Here is a 25,886-nt window from a genome sequence, read left to right as displayed (position 1 = left end):
TCAGTAATCATTCTACTCTACGTATTGCATGTTGTCTGAGGTCTAGATCTCCCACTGCTTTTGTTTTATGTGATTCATTAGGCTGTAATGAGAAAAAAAACATTTGATTTGATTAAAGAGACATTTATGTTATTTTAAAATAACCATATGAATTGTTACTAATATATGAATATTACCATAGCTCTGTGATGGACTGCCCGTCCTCCAGTGTATTTCCCCTGCCTTCAGGCCTACATAGGACAAACGGTTTGGAGAATGATTGGATGGGAATTTTATCATAATTTTCCTAAAATTATGGCTGGCTTAATGGTGCATATTAGAAACAAACTCAAAAACACACTGATGAAGACATTGATTACATCACTGAAATACTAGGCAGACAGTTTAGTTTAGTTTAGTTTAGTTTAGTTTAGTTTAGTTTAGTTTAGTTTAGTTTAGTTTAGTTTAGTTTAGTTTAGTTTAGTTTAGTTTAGTTTAGTTTAGTTTAGTTTAGTTTAGTTCATCCATCCATCCATCCATTTGCATTATACCAAATCATCATTACTGTTGAGATGCCTTCTTGTTATTTGCTATTTAATTTAGCACAGAGCAGCAAGGCAATATTGTCTGGAGGAAATTCTCATCAGTGAGGATAAACTATCCTCCTTGTGTGAATTTGGTTATACAGAACCCATGGGAGTCTATAGGATAATCTAGCATTTGACATAGGCATGGGTACTGTGTGATAACTGTGGCTACAGTGGTACTGTAAATGTGTTCTGGTTTGGTGACCTGAAGGTTGGTGTTGTAAGGCTGTGTATGTTTGTTGCTGCCTGCATGTGTGCAGTTTTTTTTTCTTCTTTTTTTTTTTTAGACAGGTGAAAAAGTGTCTCCCATCGCTTTCCGTAAATGACACCATTCGTCTGGGCTCAGACTGCTGATTCAAGACCTCTAGTGCTAGCACTCTGTCTCAAACCTTCTCGTCAGCACCTGACCTACCGCCTTGATCCTCTCACCTCCGTGATGATTGCAAGTTATTGCACCTCATTTCACACAGCAAACTTTCAAATCCACTCGGCCCTTATGTATTGCACTACACTTACTCTTACTCTTGCTTAAATCCCCCTCAGCTGCATGTCTTTGGATTGTGATGAGGTTAGGATTTTTCTTCTCCGTCTGATCTCCACCCTGTTAGACAGAATGAGGAATACATGACTTATTCATCTAGCCCAAAGTTTAACATGGCAGATCATCAGATCAGAAGACCCAACACTGCACTATCCTCATAACAAAGCAGTGCCTGCGGGGCCAATACAAGTATCAGCCAAACTAGAAACCGTTTTAGTACACATTTTTAACACATTGTGCCATGTTTGAATCTACTCCATACATTTTCCCATGACATTAGCAGAGAAAATGTGAGTTTCATCCATTGAGTCCTACCTGATTCTGATCTCTAATGAAGCATTTAAACATCTTCATATTGTCAGAGTCATGGCTTAGTGGTAGCGCACATACTCGTGATGCATACAGTAGATGCTCCTCCCGGCCTGTGACATAAAGGGAACCTTTAATGAATTACTATGTTCCTGTCTCTGTAATGAAGCTGCTTGAATGAATAGGTGCAGTGGCTATAGATGACAGTCGCCCTGTTTTATTCAATTAGGGACCTTTCCACCAAGCCATATCACTGCAGTTTCTTTCTGATCTTTTGCTCTCTCTCTTTCTCTCTCTCTTTCTCTGGTATGTATTAGTTCATCCACTTCGTACTGTGAATAACAGTGCGCAGTGCATTTGCTGACACCAGGTTTTTATTTGCCCCTCCTTCAGGTCCTCTGGTGTTTATATATTGGATTGAGCCTGCTGTCAGTGTCAGAATATCGTTAAAGGGCCCCCCTCTATGGTGATTGATATTAGTGTGCAACAGGGCATTTGAGAACGAAAGATCTGTTGAGAAGACAGCAAATTATAAAAATGTAGTGAATCCTTATATCACAAAAGTTTGTACTGTAGTTAATTTAACGCTTGAATCAAGCGCTTCTGGGTTGTAAGTCAGAACGTAGGCTCACTATTGGCCAGCATAGTGAGCCTACGCATCACACGCATCACACGCATCACACACATGACCAGCATCGGCCAATAGTGAGCCTACGTTCTGACGTACAACCCAGAAGCGCTGCGCTGTTACACTATATGAGCTCACTCAGAGGCCCACACAGAAGAAAATGAATAGTTGAATAAAGTCGTTTTTTTTTTTGGGGGGGGGGGGGGGGGGGGGGGGTTGCGCACAAAAAGTATTTTCATTGCTTGATAAACTTAAGGTTGAGCCACTGTAGTCACTTGGAATATTTTAACGATGTCTTTACTAACTTTTCTGGGCTGGCAGATATCAGTTACCTTGTAGCCTATGAAGGAGTGAGCCAGCTCTCAGATTTCATCAAAAATATCTTAATTTGTGTTCCGAAGATGAACAAAAGTCTTACGGGGTTGGAACAACATGAGGGTGAGTAATTACTGACAGAATTTTTGGGTGAACTAACCCTTTAATATTAAATTGCAGAGTGAGGCTGGCTGTACGAGTAGGCGGGCTGCTCGCACCCTGCTGTTTCTCGGTAGAAAGAGACCCTGCCGAGAGAACAGTCCATCCAGATGGACCGTGGCATAAAGAGAGCACACAACTCGTATAACAGAGGCTCTCTCCTATATGAACCCACAGTAGACACTTCTAGCTGAGCTCTCATTCTTTATTTCCTGACTTTTTTCAGTTCATCATACAGGAGGCCACTAAATCAATGGTTAGCCTTCTCTCTCTCTCTCTCTCTCTCTCTCCCTCTCTCTCTCCCTCCCTCCCTCCCCTATAATTTCTACTCATTTATCTGCAGTTACAGCCTGTTTGCCAAACGTTGGACAAAGTGTACCTTGAATCTGTAATCTCTCAGTCTTCATAATTCATAAGCCTGTGCTCAGCACCTCATGAATTACTTGGCACAGCTTGTTGAGGTATACAGCCTGAGATACTATATCATGCATAGAAATTACACATTCTGTCACAAGAATGAATATCGAATGTGAGGAGTATGGTTGGTGGATGGTGGGGTAGCGGAAGAAAGAGAGATAAGTTAGGAAAAACTTGCAATCAATTGACTACGTGTTGTGCTTAAAATGAAGGCCACAGTTTTAGTAATGCACCGCTCACTTCTCAGCGATGTCTCTGCTGCAGTCATTAATTCACTCAAATCTATAATTAAAATACATTAAGTCTCCAAGTGCAAACTCCAACAGGCAATGTTAAGTTTGCTTCTGCATTTTAAGTCAGCACTTGTTTGTTTTTGTTTTTTTTTGTTTTTTTTTTTGTTCCATTCTTACTGAATTCTTTCAGGACACATGTTTTGACATGCTTAAAGGCAGGGGAAGTAAAAATAAATAAATTAATTAATAATTTAAAATAAATAAATTAATAATTAAATGGTCATTATTAAATACATATTTAAAAAATCGATAGAGGTGATTTGATCAATTAATCACAATCATGTAATTAATGCAATATTTTTTTTACAGCACTACTTCAAGGCATGTGAACTAGGAAGAAGCTTGTTTGAGGGATGAAATGTACTAGAATGGTGGAGGTTTAAGTGGAGTGTCATCCTGAAAGACCCTCTATACCCTCACTTCCTTTTTTATCTTTTAAATCTAACCCTGGTATTCTCTTGCTTAGACCTCTTTGAAAGAATTCGTGTCCTTTGGACCCTTTCTCCACTTTCTTTCTCCATCTACTATACCATCTACCTGATCCTCTCTCTTTTATCTCTCTCTTCTAAAATGAATGTTTTCTCTGTCAGAGTCCTTGGCATATAAATGAAATGAGAGAAACTGCAGAAAGGAAGATAGCAGAAGTGATTGGTCTGTACTGAGGGGAGAGTGTTAGCCATTTTCAAGGGCCCATTTGGCAAATTGAGGCACAGTGAGGCGAGAGGGTCCCATTATGGTTCACGCTCATCCTTTGTGCATTGTTCTGCCTGCTTGCTGTGCTTGATTGCTTTAAATGCTGTTTAGGCATTGGGAATGGTGAGAGAATAATCGCTGGAGGTGTCAGCAGGGGCCAAAGGAGACCTTCCTAATAAGATCAACAGTAGGTGGAAATAATGGTTGTTTGTACACCGAAACATTAAAGCGTGGGTGGACTTTCTTACCAAAACATTATCACGCTTTCCAAAGTACAAGTTTTGTTGGTCAATTTTAAATATTTACTGAATTCTCAACAGGTCCTTTTGAAAGTAACCATTGAAACGTGAATGTTTGAACATTGAACGTAGAATGGAGAAGCAAGTCTGAACATCGTACTAAAGAACCACCTTTAATAACGTCTCGGTTACGTATGTAACCCTAGACGTAGTCGACGTTACGAGTGATTGGGATCACGCTTAGGGAGCCTGTCATCTTCCAGTATTGTTAAATACTGCCAAGCCAATGCACATTGGCGTGCGTGAATTGCATCTCGCACTTCTGTCACACAGCGTGGGTATAAACACGGAAGCGGATGCAGAGGAGCCGAGTGGAGCCTGGAGTCAGCGGTGGTCCAGCAATAGTGGTGACAGGACTACGTCTCCGTTCCCTCCTTCAGAAAGTGTTAACCTTCGTTGAAAGGAATACGCTGCGGAAGCCACATCCTGCCCATAGGAAGGTGTGGAGAAAACACATATGGACTGAGCGAATTACCGGGCAGTACAACATATGGAATGTCACTGAGGTGGCTCCAGCCGAAAACAGGCGGGAGATGCAACCGGTCAGTGACGGCAGAGCAGGCTCTGCCAAGGGAAGACACAGGCACGCCGGAGGCAGCCGTACCATGGAAGAATACACATATGGGATCACCTTAGGGATCGCAACATATGGACCCAGCCTAGTACAAGTTCCAACAGTGCATACGAGTGTTAAGGCCTAGCATCGGACGCTCTGCCACGTCCAATGCCGAAGGGGTGTGGAGGAACTCAACAGGGTTCGGCTAAAGGGGAACTCAACTGAAGCAATGGCGCACGTATCCAGTCCATATCAGGGGAATGGCGCAGCAAGCTGGCTTCATGTGAAGAGAGCCCACAGAAAGCAACCAGCTCGACACATACAGTAGGTTATTTCCCTAGCAAATGTGCTGGTTTCGCCCAGCCCACAGCTCTAAAAGATCTGTCAGCGAGGCACTCTGTGTCAATACCCAGGAAGGAGCTACAGTCTCTCTTTGGAGGAACTCACTACCCGGATGGGCACGGTGCACCCTGGGAAAACACATCAAGATGATGGAAACCACTATGCAGTGGGCCAACCTCTGCATGGAAACAGCCTTCTCTTCTGCCAGTTTCCGTAACAGACAAGAGCTGGATGAGGTCCTGAGGCTTTGCATTCTGTCCTTAATAACCGCAAGGCGGAAGGAACAGAGAAACACCACGGCAGAGAGTTTAGCGGCAGGCCGGTGTTCTTCCCCAGTTGACCTGAAGACCCAACTGGCGATGAAGCATTCGAAGGGAGGGACTTGTTCTGAGACTGCGTTTCTGTGTTTGTAACGTGAAGGGCCCAAATCAAGAGACACAGATCCAAGATAGTCGTAACTCACCATTGCTTGAGTACAATGAAGTACGGGCAACTTTCAGAAGCCGTTCTTCACATCGGCTGGAGGGATGGCTCATTTGCATCCTTCGCCGGTTGGAACGCGATGACGCGTGCATGACAGACACACATTCAGAAACACTGAAGTGTAACGAATAGCACTGAGCATGGGTGGGCGCCGGACGAACTGAATTGTCTAGCCTAGTCTGCTGACATGGAGGAGCCGGCTGGATCGGTCGGGAGCACCGTCTAGTGCTTCAACGGACCAACGCAGTGGGACCAACGGTACCACAGACGTACTTAGAGGCAGGCAGCGAGGTAGAGAATAGGGACCCAGCTCGGAAGGCCCGAAGGCGGCCCGAAGCGGGATCTGAGTGTGTAGTGGAACTCTTACCTGCCTCTACATGGCAGCAGAGAGTGCATGAGAAGGCATGACCGGATCCTCGAACCGCACCCTACTGCCAGCTGGCGATACAAGAGGTAGCTGAGGGGTGCAAGGCTTTACAGGATCGCACACCGGCAGACTGGCCCTCTTGGGATCCAGAAGACTGGAGGCTGGCTGGAGGCTGCTGCGGAGGCCCAGTGTGAGCGGGAGCAGCGGCAGGGGAACGCCCTCGGCGACGAGCAGGCGAAGGAAGTGCCAACGGCGGTGAGTGGAGTGGGCTATTTGGGCAGTTTCTGGCAGAGAAAGGTGCCGTCCACGACCTTCCAGAGCTCAGCTCAACCTCCAATGCTGCAATGCTGCAAACGGCATCCTGGCCTCTGGAGGGGCCCCAAATGAAATGGCTGGTCGGTCCATTACACAGGGATCAGCTCGCTCAACTGGGGGCTCCACCAGCTGCAATCACTGCTGCACTCGCGCTGTAGAACCACCAGCATTGGGAGAGTCTTCCTAGAAGAACACAGACACACTCGCTTGTTGTAAACAACAGCACTCTTCAGAAACATCAACGCCAATTGGCTCCTAAGTGAAAGACAAGTGGTGCGTGCATCCGCTTCCGTGTTTATACGCCGATGTGCATTGGCGTTTTAACAGTACTCGAAGATGACAGGCTCCCTAAGCGTGATCCCAATCAGTCGTAACGTTGACTACGTCGAACGTGAGTGACTGAAAGGGAACTGTTGATGTCCATGTTGACATGTTGACAAACGATGTCCACCCTACCGAGTACTCGTCTGATTTATGAAGATTTTTCGGAAGTTGTAAATAAAACAAAGATTATTGGTGTACATTTTAAAATAGGCCTACTATTTCAGTTTTATACTTCAAAAATTGCATGTTTAATTCAGTGTGTTACTTGCTGTTTCTTTGTAAATATTTGTGAAATTTACTAGAAATTTACGAGTGAAAATTGTTTCTACATTTATTTATTTTTTTGTGTACTCAAGCTGATAAAATAACCAGAAATGTACATTGGAATATGATCCGAGCCAATCTTATTATCTCAGATTGAGATCTCCAGATTAAATTTGAGACTGATTTTAAGACCATAGCCACATTCTCTTATAGGGATTTGAGATGAAGCACTTGAGATTATGTGAACTCTTCTTGCTGTTACATTCTGAAACAGCACAGGTGGCATGTTGATCTTTTAGCTTAACTGTTCTCATGTGGTGAGAAAAAAGACAAACAGAAAAAAATGCTGGTAGCGCTGCCGTAAAACTCAAATCCAGGAGTCCACAGAGCACTGGGGTTTTTATGTGTTTGCTGGGATTATATGTGACAGTGCCGCCTTTGTCTACCTTGGGAGAAAGTGTGTCTGTCTTGTCAGGGCTTTTTAGCTTTGCAGCTATAACAAGTAGTTATTGTGAGAAGTGATCTGATAGTACAAGAATATACACATTTAAAATGCCCTATTGTCAAATGGATATTGACAGTGATCTGATGTGCTACATTATTTCCTCTTTAAACTGTTTATAGTCCAATTGGCATTTCAACAAAGCCTCTGTTGGTTTAGGACGTTTCAGACCATTGACCAGGGCATTTAATAGCACAGTACATGTACACGTGTGCAGAGAAACAAAACTCAGTTATTCTGCATAATAGAGAGGCATTTGCTTATTCACACCTCAACTTGACCTCAACTTAAAAAAAAAAAAAAAAAACTGAGATATTTTATACTCTTTTAAAAGATTAGTTGAGCAATTGCATCCTATTATTGAGTAAATCAGTCAAATAATAATAACCCTAGATGTATTATGGTATGTGACATTGTTACAGTATGTGCAATGCATTCATTCATTCATTCATTCATTCATTCATTCATTCATTCAACAGGCATTTAAATGGATATTTGACTAAAAAATGAAACATCTGTAATCAGGGGCTGGTTGCATAAAGTTATTCATCACATTTATTTCTTTAAGACTGTTCATAAGTTAAGTCAGTTAGGTAAAAACGTTAGATGGTCATACTAGTACTTTATTTATTTCATTATTTATTTATTTACTTAATTAATATTGGTCAACCTGTCTGTCTGGGTTTTGTAAATATTTCACCAATGAAAAGTATTAAAAAGAGCTTGTGACTGAACCTCGCAACTCCATTGGATCCTCAACTGTCGGTAAAACCTCATAACTTCACCCCTCCTATTTCTTAAATGAGTTGCCTCAGCAGTTACATAAAGCCACAGTCAATACTGTTAAATAACCTGTGTGTAGCACTTCATCATTTATAACGTGATTTTGGCAGAAAATGACCGCCCACATAGCTATACAGTAAACTTTACAACTTTATAATATTCTTAACGTGAAGAATGTTGAGGTCCAAAAATCACTGGATTTGGAATGGATATTATGGGCATTGTCTTTTACCACATGCTCAGACACTTATTTGCTTCCTCTTTGCTTCCTTTCTACAGGAAACACAGATCTAGTTATTCTTGAAATTAGCTCTTGACATGTATCTTTCCTTGAATGGTATGGCTAAGATATGGACAGATCTTCACTTAAGTCCTCTCAGTAAGCATCCTTACACCTGGTCAAGATCCATACCAACATTTATATCTTACAATTGGCAATCTTCCCACACACTGCTGTTGAATTCTATAGTAGGCTTATGGTTGTGTTAAACCTACTCTTACTTGTGATTGATTGGCCTGTGTATAATATGGCAAAGCCTCCTCCAGGACTCCATGCCTCATTGCATGTAAGCCTCGAATCCCCTCAACTGAACCCTCTAACCCTGAAGCATGTTGTACCTGGTCCACAGTAAGTCTTCACACACACTGCTCCTGCCCCAACGGGCCTTATTATACAGTCTCTGCAGACAGAACCAACACACGCATGTGTATCAGTCTGTGTGTGATTGTGTGTGTGGCCTTGAGCATGACTAACAGTTTCACAATCTATCGATTCTTCCTCCCCCAGGCTTCATCTTCCATCAGCTTCCCATTTTCTATTAGCATGAATTATCTGATGTTGTAATTGTAGAAGCATTAGCTCAGCACAAAGTGGTCAACCATTAAGGGAGGGTATGCCGTCATTCTTTTTTAGGGCCGCCAACACGGTCGTACTTGTTTATGACATGATATTCCATCAGGTTGCGATTTAAGAGGCCACATATTTGAAATAAAACACCATTAGTCAATTTTTTGGAGAGAAGAAAGCAATTACATTGATATCACCAGATGCTTGTCATGACTATTAAAGAGTGATGACTATCATGATGATTTGAAACACTGAATCAATAAAAAACGAAATATTCTTATGTTTGTGACATAATATGTAAAAATATCCATCCATCCATCCATCCATTTTTTTTTTTTTTGTTAAGTGTTTGAAAGAAGTCTTGTGCTTACAAAGGCTTCATTTATTTGATCAAAAATAGAGTTAAAATAATTTTGTACAATAATATTACTGTTTTTAACTCTATTTTAATATATTTTAAAACATAATTGTATTCCTGTGATGGCAAAGCCAAATTTTTTCTCTTCAGTGTAACATGATATTTCAGAAATCATTCTAATACGCTGATTTGGTTTTCAAGAAATATTTCTTATTATCATAGTTGAAAACAGTTGTGCTGCTTAATGTTTAGAAAGTTAATGTTTAGAAATGAATAGAAAGTTCAAAAGAACAGCATTTCTATCTATCTATCTATCTATCTATCTATCTATCTATCTATCTATCTATCTATCTATCTATCTATCTATCCATCCATCCATCCATCCATCCATCCATCCATCCATCCATCCATCCATCCATCCATCCATCCATCCATCCATCCATCCATCCATCCATCCATCCATCCATCCATCCATCCATCCATCCATCCATCCATCCATCCATCCATCCATCCATCCATCCATCCATCCATCCATCCATCCATCCATCCATCCATCCATCCATCCATCCATCCATCGTTTTAGTGATTCTGTGTTTTGTTTTGTTTTTATTTCTTTCTTATATTTTAGTTGAAAGTGTGTTAAGTATAGTATTTTCTCTCTGACGACCACAATCCAACAATGCTGTGCCTCCTTCTTTCCTCACAGTAAGCACAAACTGCCCTTTTCATGGTACCTCTGCGGTAGCCTTTGAGGACCAAAATACTGAATTCTAACTAAAGCTGAGCCGAGAGAAGCTGAAAGAGAGTTTTCGCAGTCTGAAAAGTATCTCCTGTGTCTGCACGCACACAGAGATCAACTTCCTGTGACTAATGGGGAGGCTACAGTCATCCATACAGAGATATGTCATTACTGACGCAGAGGCACTGTCATACTAGGACATACCTCAGCCAGAGCTTGCTCTTTTCATTCTCCCTCTTGCTCTATCTTCCACGGGCGGCTGCTATTAAGTACAATGCGTCCTATCCCATCATGCTGCATTTAATTGAGTTAGCTTTCATTGCCACTTTTCGGCTTTAGAGGCTGTTAACATTTATTTTCCTGTCTAATGTATTAGCCCCGGGTGCCTTAATGAAGTGTCCCTTGAGGGAGGCTCTCGCTCTCTTGCTCTCTCTCTCTCTCTCTCTCTCTCTCTCTCTCTCTCTCTCTCTCTCTCTCTCTCTCTCTCTCTCTCTCTCTCTCTCTCTCTCTCTCTCTCTCTCTCTCTCTCGCACTACCTCAGTTTCTCTTTTTCCTTTGTTGCTAAAGACAATTGGTGTGCTTTGCTTTTATAAGTTCTGCACAATATATCCAAAAACACAATTTGTAGATACAGTAAAAATACTTTTATTTTACATTGTTTTCTAATTTTAAAGAATTAGTTCACCCAAAAATGAATTTACTCATCCTCATTTCGTTCCAAAACCTTGTGATTTGTACAGGATGTCTGAGCTTTTCTTTTAAAAAACTTAATGTGTTGAGCAGGTTGGTTAGTCTTCCATTAGTAACTCATTTGTGGTTCTATATAATAATTAATAAAAGTTTTGAAAGACGGTTAGTACATATTAGTTTTTTCATGAGAATTCATGTTTTTAAAGAGTATTATTTATCTGAGAGAATTATACTTAAGCATGACATACAGTATATTAAAAATGTAAGTGGAAAGTTGCTTTGTATATATATATATATATATATATATATATATATTATTTATTTATTTATTTATTATTATTATTTTTTAATCATGATCATGTTCTTCAGCATAATTTGAGAATGTGAGAAAGTGCATATTGATCAGTCAACAATTTTCTTATTTTATTGTATTGACTTAATCTGGCCTATATTTTTTGAATTATCTTTTTTTTTTTTCTTTTTTTTAAAGATTTTCTTTGAAAATAATTCACTTTATTTCCATTTTCAAAAAATGTTTTGGACTGGTATTTCTTTAATGTTCATGAAATAAGTTCTTTATTCTCACCAAGGTTGCATTTATTTGACCAAAAATACTGTAAAAACAGTATTGTAAAATATTATTACAATATAAAATAAGTACTTTCTATTTTAGTCAATTTGTAAATTCATATCATTTATATTTATAAATATTATATTATAAATATATGTTTTATAATATTTAAAAATGTTGATTGCATAGCTGAATTTTCTGTAGCCATTACCAATACTGTAAATAATTATAGTGGAGTATATTATTATCAATATAAAAACAGTTGAGCTGCTTACATTTTTTTCATAGATCTGTGATATAGAATAGAAAGTGCATTTAAATAAGAATAAATTATATCCACTGTCAATTTCTTGCATTCTTGCTGACTAAAAATATTAATTTCTTTAAAAAATGTTACATTAAAACTTTGAATGGTAGCCTAGTATTAATATAAAGGGTTCGCAGGCAGTAAGATAAAGCTGTGGTGTGTGTGTGTGTGTGTGTGTGTGTGTGTGTGTGTGTGTGAATGTGGCAGCGAGTCTTGTCTTAAGATCAGGAAGGCCTCCAGAGCTTGCTGAGCATCTGTTTCTGTTCTGTCTTCATACGGCGCTCTGTGACCCATGTGATGCAGTCTGCTGGAATTGTCTTTTAATGATGTAGAGCACGAGTCTTTTACCTCACACACACACACACTACGAATCACTACAGCGCCGCAGGAGTCCCCGCACCCACCTGCTTACCTCACTGTTCTTCTCGCCCTCAATAAGGAGTATTTGTGTGTGTTTTCGCGTATTCATCCAATAACAAACATGGCTTGCAGAAGTTTCCCCGTTCCGCTAAGAGTTCCACACTTGAAATGTAGGCTGCGATCAGGCCCGCGGCACAGCTTGATCCTTCCCATTAATCTCAAAATTCCCCTAAAATCACAGAGCGACGGTGCGAAGCCAGGCGCATTACTCCACTTCAGGAGCCACGCAGATGAGGAACCAAACAGGCCGCGGCGCCCGAGTCTGTCACAAAGCAGGCAGCGGCTTCCATTGAAACGATGATTAAAGCGAGAACAGTCAGGGCTTGTGTTCATCTCACAGGCCAAAAATACATCCTGGAGCAAAGAAAGTGTGCGTGGGGCTGAAAAAAAAAAAGGAGAGAAAACGGCTGCTGCTTTTGTCTCTCATCTGATCCCTGGGTTGTACGCTCACTCGTGGCAGCTGGGAGCTCGATGATAGAGGCTTCTCGGCGTTTGCGTTTTGGTGGCACCGTGCAAAGATAGCAACATGCTGCACTTGAGCTCTTGCTAATCTAAAGCACAATACACACACTCTTGCTTTATTCCTTCACTTAAGACCCATTAAATCCAACCTGAAGCGTGTGCATTTTTTACACTGATACTCTCATGCCTTATCTTAATTATGCGTTTTTCTGAAGATTAGCAGTATTATGACTTTTAAATTAGATGCAAGATTGTTATAATCATTTTCACTATTTATTCCGTAAAGCCTAACATATGAAATAGTATTCCGATTTCTTTTTTCAATTGAATAGTTTTACTGAACCTTTAGACAAAATAATAATAATAAAAAATAAAAATAAAATATCCAAACTGAGAAAAATATTAACTTTGGAGCAGTTACTGTATATGGCCAAAAGGTCAGATGAAATTCTGGTAGCTTGCAAGGTAAAATCAGTTTCAATTAATTTGATTAATTTCAATAATCAATTAATCTTCTAAAAGTATAGCAGACTACTTACACAAAATGCATAAAAATATCAGTTGTCACTCAATCTCTCAATAATGTCTAAGTAAGATTGTATTGAAATGCTTAGTTTTATGATCAAAGCTTTTTTTTATTATTATAAAGTGCAATGCAATACAATGATGATTGAGAGATTTATAAATACGCATTCCTCAAAAGCCTGATGCATCATATTTGATACACACATGTTTTGTATGTTATTAAACATGATTTATAATCAAGTAGATCTGCTATGTGTCCAGTAGGTGTTTATCTTGAAATATTGCTTAAGTTATTGTTTAGTTTATTATAGAAATGGCAGTAAAGATTTCACAGCAAAAAGACACGTGTACCATGACCTTTTTGGTGGACATTTTTTGAAATATACTAAAAAAAGTGTGAACTATCAGTCAGACAACAGAAGGCATGCAGGAGATTGTTCTTTAAAGGGTTAATTATGTGGTTGGTTTAAATTGGGTTTAGTCTTGTTTCTCTTGTATTGTTTGCTTTATTCTCAGTTGCCTAGAAATAAAAAAATGCTTGTTCATGCAAATAAAATCACTTTTCAATTGTACCGTGAGCATGTACATCCTCTGAGAATTAATGAAGCATCAATCAGAAAAGGGCCAAAAAAATCCTCCTGTCTGCCTTTTTTGCACTCATTGAAGTTTTTAAAAGCATACTCGTAAGTTCCCATCAGGTTTGGCCATTAGACTCTGTCCTTGTAAGTTTTTATGCCTCTGTTTATGCATCCTTGCAGCAATAATTGCATGCATTAGCATCTTTCCTCCTGGAGCTAGATGAGTTTGTGAGTGATTTTCTGCCCTGCACTAAAGCTACACTCGTTTAGACTGTTCACTTAAAACAATCACCCTTACCATTGTGGAGGACACCATCGTTTTTGTCTTTGTTACTTTCAGTGGAGAGTAGAAAGCACAATGGACGATGTGGAAAAGAAAGAAAGAGGAACTCATGTCACCTGCAGATGAGCGGCACAGATGAGAGTGGATTAAGATACAATACTCCTAATGGGTCAATATGTTGACACACGTAACACTGACCACTAGACCACAGATCAGACATTTTGTCATTTTAAAGAAATGGTAACCCAGACAGCAACATAGTGTCGGCCCACATCTGATACGGGGTAGATCTTTCGCCCCTTGAGCTTTTTATGCAAATTACTTTTGAAATGACTGGATTTTGCCTGCAAAAATTCACAGAACAACAGCAAATGTGACCCCACCTTAAGTTTAGTTCCCATCCCACCTGTGAGTTGAAAGATAACATAATACTTTTGAGATTTATAATCCAAGTCTTTGTATAATGAGCACAGTCAGTACATGCGATTGACATCCCAGAAAACCATGTGTACAGGAAAGTGACATTCTTTTCTTGACAGTTTGGTATATTTGACAGTGAATGGCTTACTTCATTCCACCCACTGCTCATAGTCAGAGAACAGATGAATCCAAACTCTTGACATTTAACTCAGCTGGTAGAACACTGCGCTATCAATGCCAAGGCCATGGGTTCATTCCCCGAGAACACACAGGCGGATAATATATATATTTGTTGAATTCACAATAAGTTGTTTTGCATAAAAGTGCCTGTGAAATGCATAAATTCATAAAAATGAATTAAAAAATAAAAAAACAATTCAGCTGTGATGTTACAGATTGCTAGGTCTTCCTGGAAAGTGACATTAAATAATTTCACAATCTAAAAAAGGCTTTGAGCCTTTCCAGTGCAACTTCAAATAAAAACTCAGATTCCCTCAGCTAAGCTGCCCTCTTTGACATTATGGACATATTAGATGTCTTAACAGATGCCATGTCCAATTTGTTAGCCCCCATGTTCATGACGAAGGCTCATTTTATCTGTCTCTTACTCTAATACGGTATTGCGTTCTTATTTTCTGGCTTTAATTGAGTTTGAGTTTCCTTTGGAGGCCAGGGTCAAGAAACAATGCAACAGACAAAAGCATCTCCAAATACCATTCTTTTTAAGATCCAGTTTTCACATGCAGCTCACAGAAGCGTTTTGTTAGCATTCTCCACACTTGATTTACAGTAAGCTTAAATCAAGTGCAACTTCACAAAGCTTTCATCATTCTTCAAGTGTTAGTCATTGGAATCTCAGTGATGACCCTCCTCAGTCAGAGCCTGAGGCAACAGAGCAAACTTCCCTTCCTGGGTGCCAAAGGTCTTTGGATAATGTGTTTTCATAAACCCCAAGCACACTAATAATAGATGACGGTTAATTCCATTAATAGGTCTGACAGAAAAAATTAGGCCTGCGGAGACTGACTGCATGAAGGATGTAAGCTTAAATCCTAAGAGAGAAAGTTCCAGCTGAGATTGAGACTGCAGCTTTTCTAATGGTTGAATTGTGGAACCGTTCATAATGAGAAGCTTCGTTTCATTCAGCTACCAACCTCCTCACAAAAAAAAAAAAAAAAAAGAAAGTTGCTGTGCTGTTGATCAGAATAGAATATTTCCAAAGCCCCCTGTGGTGGTAGCGTCACTCTTTCTGTCGCTAATTCTGAAATATCCCATTGGTAAGCTAGCTCTTCTAGGGATGTTTGCGTCTCCCAAACCCCATTAAGGACGAGCTGATGTTTGATGGGCATGCAATGTTGACTCATGCTAATCCATGTGGGACTCGCCGCCACGCGCATGTATATCGTTGTATCTGTTTGTTTATCACTTGCACTGTTATGAGATGAACAAAACCAAGACAATGAAATTATAAACTGACAACAAAACAAAAGGAAGCAGAAAGTGGCAATAGTGTCAGTTTCCACATGAAGTTTTTGTTGTGCACTGGGGAGCTGCTCTAGTTTTGGGATGCAATTGCCTTAGTTAAGCATGAAGCCGTTGGGTAGCTCAGTAAAAAGAGGAACAAATCACCACATGTGTGCGTGTATATTGCAAGGGCAAAGCATTAACAAAAATCATTTTAGCAGAGTTGTCACTATGTCTTGTTTGGCAAAGATTGCTAACTGGAATCTCTCATGCAGAAGGTTAGAAAACCTTGATCTACCATTTAACCCAATAATCTTTTCAGCGACCCGTTGTCCACCGTGATGCTAGTGGAAAATTGCCGCACTTTTAAGCAGCTTGATGAAGAGGTTGCTGGCAGTACAGTAGTTTGTGCATACTATATGAAAAAGACAGGAGACAGCATTTAGCCCATTGGGGCACCTGTGTTAATGACTAGGGGGGCTTGCCAGACCATCTGCTGCTTCTCTTTCAGGATGTCAGAGATTTGAGAGCAGGTGTGAGAGGGGGTGATGACTTCAGCTATAGTTTATGGATACGTTCCTGTATGATAGTGTTGACAGCCAAGATGATTCACAACCATATGTAGAATAAACACTCTCAGTATAATCGAAACATGTTTGTACATGTTTGTCATCTTTTACATTTCATTGCTGAACTTCAATAGAATATACAGATTTACCATCATATTAGCCATATTTCATCAATGAACAAAATAAAATGATAGCCATAGGCCTACCAGTCAAAAATCTCAGTAGTCTAACACTTTGGGCCAGTGAAAAATACATGTTGGAATGGGAAATATTAAAATAAATGTTTGAAGAGTTAAAGTGGTCTACTTAGCCTAAATAGTAGTAGTATGCAACAATAACCAGCGAATACATATCATCTTAAAACGTTTAAAACCACATGCTGTAAAGAAAAAGGTCGACGACAACTCTTCCCGCCTGTCTAACGATGGTCCCGTCGGTCTGCCAGCGCCGCTGCGGGAGGAAAATGCAAGTCAGCACGGAAATGGGAAATGAGTGAGCACCCACTCCGATGTTCTTACGGACAACTCAAACATATTTATACCATGCAAATAACATTGTTACAAAACAAATAAGGCAATTACATGTGTATTAAAGTTGACCTACCAATTTAACGTTCTCGTAGGCTTTTCGTCTTCACAATGAGTCTCCCCGTCGGTCTGCCAGCGCCGCTGAGTGAGGGAAATATAGTCAGCACGGTTTAAATAGGAAATGAGCACCCGCTCCAATGTTCTTACAGATATATATTAATATATATATATATATATATATATTAACTCAAACGTATTTATTAGGGCTGGGAATCGATAAAAAAAAAAAAAAAAAAAACTAATTGCACAATTTGCTGTAATTAATTGCAATTAATTGCATTTCCCCCAAGCTTGTAATCATCAATATTTAAACTTAGAATCACCTAATTAAATTAAACAACACAGGGAAAAAAAGGAACAGAAAATAGCCCTATATTAAAATAATATTAAACATCAATATATCAATATATTATTCTTTTTCAATAATCAATCAACATAATTTAACAGATTTTTTTTTTTTTTTTACTAATTATCTAAATAAAATATAGTCCTACAAAGCTATTATTATGTGATCAGAGCAGGTAATTTTACCATTGTTGCCCAGCATGACTATACCAGCTCAGTAGGGCTATTGCAAACAGAAGTCTACTACAGAGAAATTTCACGTTATTTGAGCGGACTTTGCTTTTCCAGTGCGTGATCGGTACATGATTGGAGCATTTGGGCCGTGAACGACAGAGCAGAACACGCAGGGCAAACACGGAGCGGAACATGGAACACTGAGCAAAGAGCACAGCAGCGCGCCGACACACACACACACAGAACGGAGAGCGCGGCTCACACACAGAGTGGAAAAAACCCGCTCGTGAAATCTGATCGCAGAACACGGATGGGCGGCATATATTCGGCTTATATTTTTTGGCCTTTTTTCTCTTTCGGCCAAAAACTGAAAATGCCATTCGGCGGCCGAAAATTCGGTGCATCCAGCTTCAAACCAACTGGTATGGTATTTAAATTCAGCTTTGCTAATTGTACACAGCATCTTTGTTTTGTCAAACGTGCCATCAGGCAACTTTTAAATGCAAACATTCCTCCTAAAACTCCATCCTTGTACTTCTCCATCATGATAGGGTGACTTGGTTCGGCACACTCGCAATAGCAGCCGCAACAGAAAGGCATTAAAACGAGGCAAAAAAAAAAAAAAATGCTGCGTTAAGTGCATTTTTTTTTTTTTTTACACGTTAAACATCTCAAATTAATTGCAAAGATTAACGCGTTAATTCCCCCAGCCCTAGTATTTATACCTTGCAAATAACATTTGTATAAAACAAATAAAGCGATTACATGTGTTTTGAAGTATACCTACCAATTTAACGTCTACTCCAGTCCTAGGAGGACTTTAATCTTTACGACGCTGCAGGAGGAAAAGGCCAGAAATGTAACGCTTGCTCAGATGTTCTTAACAAATAAAACATATAAAGGGATTTAAAAAGTCTAAAAAATTATAGTTAACCTCCTATAGGCTACTCTTTTGGGCTTTCATCTTCATGATGCGTCTGACGGTCTGTCACAGAGCAGTTGTGTGAGGAGGTGTGTGGTTGTTTTTTTTTGCGGTCAGTACTGTATTTAAATTTACAGTAGGTTCATTTTAAAATATACAGTAACATACTGTATTCAGATACAGTAGGGATTTTTTGAGAATACCGTAATATTACTGTTAAAACAACATAAATAATTCACAGTGTAGTTAGTAGATTGTCTGTTGGAGGACCATCACTATAAAGAGTTAGCAGATATTAAGCAGACAGTCTACTAATACTCTAATGAGAGTTAGTTGACATGTAGTTGCAAAGTTACTTATAGTCAACAGAATGTTGAAAGGGGACCATCAAAATAAAGTGTTTTCCAGAAATATTTATACATTTGCTAAGACTAGTAAATTGACTTAGTTGCCGGACCATTGGCAGCTGTGGTAAGAAGCTACATTTGTTCCCTGTTTGTAAGTATTGTGATTCCTAATTCCAAAGGTTCTTTAAGGTCTCTGATCTTCACAGTTACTTCTGGCTGTGCAATACGTTTTGCTGCCGAGATGCAAAATGGCTAACCATGATCTGTCCATCACTGATGAAACGTCTAACCTTCAAGGCCTGTTTGAATAGCACTCTCCCTTAATTGACTTTATTTTTTACCTGCGCTACATTAGTTTTATATAAGCTAACGATCATTAGCACCCTGGGGTTAATTACCGGGCATGAAAAGTTGGCCTCTTTTACCTGCTGTGCCTCTCTCACCTCAAACAGAATTGCTCTGCTGTGGAAAGGGAGAGTGTTACAATGCATCGCTGACTGGAGAAGCAAGGTGCCGTGTTGATCTGCATCAGCAAATTCTTTTACGAATTCACACGACCTGCTCACCGCTCCCTGCAATTTGTTAACTCCCTTTTGACTTTGTGAAGTGTCTGTGTGAAGTGAACTACTCATCTATGGAGCATTTGGCGAGCGTGTAGGCACACTAGTACATGGTGCAATGGTGCATTAACCTTCTCGCTGTTGGGCTGTAAGTGGGAAAAATATGTTTAAAAAAAAATGAAATGGTGTTACAAAAAAAGTGGAGATATAGAGATATAAGTTCAAATGGAGAGGGACCGTCTCCTATCTCCCCTCACCTTCACAGTCAGACTCAAAAAGTGTAGTCCAATGCTCCAGCGATGCAGACAATAAATTAAAGCTAGTGGAAAGTTAGGAGCAGACCGATTCGCTATTCTCTTCTGTTTTCGTCTATAACCTTTGAAAATCACCATTTATTTGCCAAGGCCAGGGGAGCCTGTCATTGTGTGAAATAAGAAACATGGGATTTAAATCCATTCTCCATTGTGGTAGGCGCAGAATAAACATAGAGGACCGTGCAGGGACAAAAACATTTCTCCAGCAGATTCACCCTGCCAATGACTTTATGAACAAAACAAGTTTTCAGCTGAAGAAAGTTTTTTTTGAGAAAGACTAGGAATGGAGATATAAAAATGCATGATGTGTGTGGATGGACCAAATAGGAGAATAACATCCTGAACGTCAAGCGTCTGACAATCTGCATCATACCGACAGCGGTGATTTTACTCCACTAAAGCTAAGAGCTTCTTTTATCAGTGGTCCTGAGTGCTCAGGATTTTTGGTTTAAAGTGCCGGATTCATGCTCCACAAACTGAAGTAGCTATGCTATTATACAGGATGGCATTTATGTGCTTATCGTGGACTGTGGATGAATATGTGTGGCTAGCTGTGCATTGTCAAAGAGGATCAGAAAATCAATTCAGCTGTTGCCTGTTTTTGAGAGTAACCTGAGGTCTTGTATGACTGAACCGGCAAACGGGGAGAATTTGTTCCACCCTTTGCTCGTCCACAGGTGTTGGAATGAAGATAAGACCCTTTCCAATGGCCCCACTTCCTCACGGCACCATGATCCATGGGCAGCCCTCCTTGGCCTATTAGAAACACTTTTAGACATGAGTTTGGATCTCAGTTTTGGCTCTTTCCCCTCAGTCCAGTCTTTCTTTCTGACCTTCTGTTTTCTGGAACAAATGTGTTTGTGAAAGAGGGATAGAGATCTGCTTTCTTGGATGAAACTAGTCTTGAGAACCAGATGCCCAGTTATTATACTGGAAATTATAGTGTTTCCTGGAATACTATTTACTGAATATACCGAACAGAACATACAGTACACAGTGTAGTCTGATTTCTTAACAAATTGAAAAAAAATGACTCACGAACAAGCCAGAGCATTTACTGACTTACCTGCTTGATGATAACCTTGTCTGAACGAACAGTTACTGTATTCTTAGGGTCTGTGAGACTTAAATCAGTGTAGTTTCTCACTGATTGTTTATGACACCATGCAACATATAGTGAAATCAAACTTATTTTTGTATTGGCAGTTTAATTTTTCTCTTCACTTTACAAATTATAAACTGCCAGCTTGAGATCCTTTCCATCTAAACTGGTTATATCTCTTAAGCCCAGTATTGCATGTTTTATGAGCTGTAGGATAATCTTTCTTGCGTTTTTTTTTCTCCTTTTTTTTTTTTTTTTTTTTTTTTTGCTATGAGAAAGAACCATATTCATCCATACAGTAACGCATAGCCACGGTTGTTTTTTAACTGCTATGGGACAAAAGTTACATAGTGTACCTAAGCAAAGTGACTGTAAATAAATATATATGATGTTACAAAACTTTTTTCTCAAATAAATACTGTTCTTTTGAACTTTCTATTCATCAAAGTATCCTGAAAAAAAATGTGTCAGTTTCCACAAAATTGAGCAGCACAACTGTTAATCATAAGAAATACTTATTGTGCTCCAAATATTTCTTGATTTCTTTTTAATCAAATAAATGCAGCCTTAGTGAGCATACTAAACTTCTTATGTAACTGTTTTGTTGAAATATTAAATTTTCATTTGCAAATTGATCGCTGAGGGCAGTAAATGCAAGACGAATTATAAGAAATACATCTTTCTCAACAGTACTAAAAGAATCATTAAAGACATCATTAATATAAAAACTGATACCAAAATTGTAAAATTCCTTACGATTTCAATCCCTATAGTTGAAACTAAGACTTTATTATTTTATTAATCCATTTCCCCCCATCTTTTCGCATTTCTTTATCTTTTCTACTGGCATTTTCTCCCTCTGCACTCTGTTACTCATTTGTTACTTTCATTAGTGTAGCACACGTCCCAAGGCTGAGCCAATGCATCTGCCCCATTTTTTTGCAAACCCATGAGAAAATCATGCACATTGAATATACATATACAAACAAGCACATGCTAGCAATGACTAATGCCCGCTTTCTATATTTAGCTCTACCTCTCTTTCTGTCCATTTAATCAGTTCATATGAGGTCTTGGGGAACCATTTATATTCTCTTTGCAACAGAAACGAAATCATGCCACGTGTATATAAACGTTAACCTGAGATTCCTCCACACAGATGGCAGAAAGGCAACTGATGCATCAGTATGTGCGTTTGACAGAACAGAATCACAGCTGATTCAGAGGTCAGGTTGGGACCACACTAATCATCATCTCAAAACTCCAGAGAAAAAAAGGATAAAATATACAAAAATGACAAGGACAGAGAAATGACAGCTAATTGATAGAGGCTAATGGTTTGCTGGCGGCTCATAACTAAAGACAAAAACATGTAATTAATAGATTCTGCAGAAATAACATGAATGGCGTTCTGAGAGCCCTGTGGTCAGAGTTTAGAAATGCTTGTACCACCCTTTCTCCTTTACGCCCCCTCTACTTCGCTGTCTTTTTCTGTCTATTTCTCTCTAACTCATATCAGAAACCCCCGGGCTGTATGGTCAGAGACTGTCTAGATCAGTAAAGATTTGCTTTTTGCTTTGGGTCATTGAACTCGGTTTGCTATTTTGTAAAATAGCTTTTGCTTTTGCTCATTTTAATTAAACAAATTTGCTTTTAGTTAAACAGTGGATCTTTAATTCTGCTGCGTTTGAAAAAATAATGCATGCATTAACCGAGCAGGTATAAGATACTACTACCATACTACTCTTACTATTCCTGCAGTATGTACACTACCTTTCAAATGTTTTGGGGTCAGTACACTTTTTTTGAAAATGTTTTTGAAATGTAATATTGTGAAATATTATTAACATTTAATATTACATCTTTATTACATAATTATTACATCTTTATTACATAATTACTATATCTATCTTCTAAAAAAGATATTTATTCCTGTGATGCCAAAGCAGAATATTCAGCGGCCATTATTTCAGTATTCACCGTACCATAATCTTTCAGAAATCATTCTTATATGCTGAATTAGTGCTCAATAAACATTTCTTGTTGTCATTACTTTGTTGTTGAAAACAGTTGTGCTGTTTAATATTTTTGTGGAAACTGTGATGCATTTTTTTTTTTTTTTATTCTGATCAAATGAACAGCAATGCTCAATAATATTTATTTGAAATAGAAATATTTTGTAACATTGTTTTACAATTACGTTTGATCTATTCGCATCCTTTCTGAAGAAATGTATTAAATACATACATACATACATACATACATACATACATACATACATACATACATACATACATACAAACAAACAAACAAACAAACAAACAAACAAACAAACAAACAAACAAACAAACATACATTCATCTTACTGACCCCATACTTTTGAACTGTAGTGTAGTTTGTTATGAAATACCCAGATGACCTACTTTTATGTCAAAATGTGCAGTATACAACAGCACTCTGTGTTCGGTACTGTATCCCAGAATGGGCCCTTCCATTTCAAGTGTAATGAAAGAACTGGAAGCTATTTTAACGACTTTTTCTTAATTCATTATTTGATATTGTCAGGAGACATTTTTACTTGGATTGAAATGCCCGCAGAAGAACCTTATTTATAGCCGTTAAATGAATACATGTAAATGAGGTGATAACTGGACTCCACTTGTTGAATTAAACATGCAATGTGATCACAATGTCGTCTACCACCGTTTGCAATATTTATTATTGCAAATTACATATGCAACTTTCTTTTTCGTTTTCTTTTTTCTCTTTTTGAACATAAGAAATTAGTATATGTAACCTGCAGTAAATTTCCACACACCCACAGAAAAACAATACAGCAGTTTATTTATCACCCCTTGCACAGCAATATTTCAGTTTGCAACTCAATTTTTAACAGTTAGGCTTATATATACTCATGATTGTTATAATTAATTTGTATTTGTGGTAGTTGCTGTTGCTGTGTTAATTATATGCAGCTAATGCCACTGTATCTGTCAGTGTTAAGCTCCTGTAATCACCTGCTTTCTGTCACCAACAATTCATATCCCTATTTTCTCTGTGTTATCCCCCTGTCCCCTCTCCCTTTTGTCAAGCACATAACTTCATCTATCTGTGAGATCAAAGCACGCTCGTATGATGCAGTATATGGCAGATATCAAAGTTGTCTCACTGTTAGCATGTGCACCCTTGAAGGCAGGGCCGATAACAGTATCTGTCTCATCACAGAGGCCATTTTATTAGCGCCCCACTCATTTACAACAAACACATTTTATCTGAAGCCTGCTGAGCTTGGAAATCATCCAGGAGATAGCTCTTAGAAATCAGGAAGCCACAGTGTTCATACTTTTTGATGAGGATGTTGCAAACTGAGCCTGTGGGGTTTCCTTAATCTCTCCATTCTGATTCCACTCCAGGGTTTTCACTTACTCCACTCTTCCCATGCCTCCCATTTGCTTTTCATAGAAACTTCAGCTTGTTCTGTGGAAAAATGTGCACTAGTATTTTCATAAAAAAAAAGATGATAATAATAATAAAAAAATTAATATGAATAAAATATAAGTTGTTATATTATGGAATACATTATTATTATTATTATTATTATTATTATTAGTAGTAGTAGTAGTAGTAGTAGTAGTAGTAGTAGTAGTAGTAGTAATAATAATAAAAAAAGTGATAGTCTGGACTTCCACACATGTGCAGTTGGGCACAGGTGGGCCACAATGGCCTACTTGACAGCGGTTTGTTGTATCCCAATCGGTCGGCTTGGTCGACAGAAGAGAGTAGATGAGTTCCTGCGGCTTGGGCTCGGGCCGAATAGGGGAATCGCCAAGCCCACGAGATTTCCTTGTGGACCTCGGGGAAAAATAGAGCGGGTACCTGTGGGGTTGGCGGCTTGGTGACCCTGCTGCAGAAACCACATGTCCATTTTGTACCTTGCTGGCTGCTCTGGTGGTGACCGGTCGAGGCCCAGGTCCTTAACAGCCTCTGAAAGGATGCTTAATAGCTCTTCATCCACCGCAGCCGGAGGCTCGGTCAACTCAATGTGGGGAGCCTCAGACTCCTGACAGGACCAATCACCCGAGTCAGAGGTCGCAGTTCAGGACTGTTGAAACCCTGGCACAAAGGGTCCTGACTGTCATTTCCTTGCAGAAAGGACAATCAGGCCTATTCAACACGGCCTCTGCATAGGCTTGGCCCAAGCAAAAAACACATGCATCATGCGTGTCGGGGAGCTCTGTGGGTCCACCACACAAATGACATTTCTTGATGGATATCTACTTCTTCCTGCCGGAACACAGAAGGGGAGTGGCGAGAAAATGTGTCTTAATGGCAAAATCAATGGCGAGAAGAAATCCAGTGCTCTCTTCGTAATTTTTACTGGCCCAATGCAATCAGGCTTCAGTTTTCAAGGAAGGAGTGGGATACCCCAAAGCATTTGCAAGCAATGTCGAGAGGCTGACTTGAAAAGGAAATGTAGCTTAGCCACATGTGGCATCCTTTTTTCAGTCTGTACCTCTCATTCAGTGGATTAACCTGCAAGCAGTGCAGGGTATGGCTGCCAGTTGTCATTATTATCTCCATCCGTAACAGTCACTCACTCACTCACTCTCTACCCCACACACACACACACACACACACACACACACACACACACTCACAGCATGAAACCATCATTACAGTCCTTAACCTCAGATGCCTGTGTTTGTCTTAGTTACCCTAATCATATTTTCCCCCTTAGCCTTCGCCTTATTGAGATAAATTAGTGTAATGTTGTGGCGACAGTGTTCCTTGAATAGAAATGTCTGATATAATCCTGTTGTGCATCGGACCATGTAATACATATGAAATACGACACCAGAAACACATTTACCATCTTCAACAAGTATTGATACATACAATCTGCAATCTGTACATACATACAAAAAAAAAGGAAAAAAAAAAAATGCAAAAAGGGACTGTTAAAAGATGGACAAATAAAGCAGAGCAGGATTTACATGCCTGCTTTGAGTGCACTGATTGGAGTGTTTTTGAAGCTGCTGCCACCGATCTGGATGAGCACACTGATGCTGTAACATCATGTATCAGTTTCTGTGAGGGTATGTGCATTCCTACCAGGACTTATTTCACTGACAACAATGTGGTTTAC

At 39.2% G+C, this 25,886-nt stretch overlaps 1 protein-coding gene across 1 annotated transcript in view; it reads left to right on the top strand.

Moving 5' to 3' along the window:
- ctnna2 (catenin (cadherin-associated protein), alpha 2) overlaps positions 1 to 25,886 on the top strand; it is a 508,039-nt gene that overhangs the window by 223,928 nt on the left and 258,225 nt on the right. The window lies entirely within an intron of this gene.

Source organism: Scardinius erythrophthalmus (genome assembly GCF_964197995.2).
Source record: "Scardinius erythrophthalmus genome assembly, chromosome: 3".
NCBI classification, from domain to species: Eukaryota; Metazoa; Chordata; class Actinopteri; order Cypriniformes; family Leuciscidae; genus Scardinius; species Scardinius erythrophthalmus.
The sequence above is the reverse complement of the archived record's forward strand: the minus strand, read 5'-3'. Positions and strand labels throughout refer to the sequence as shown.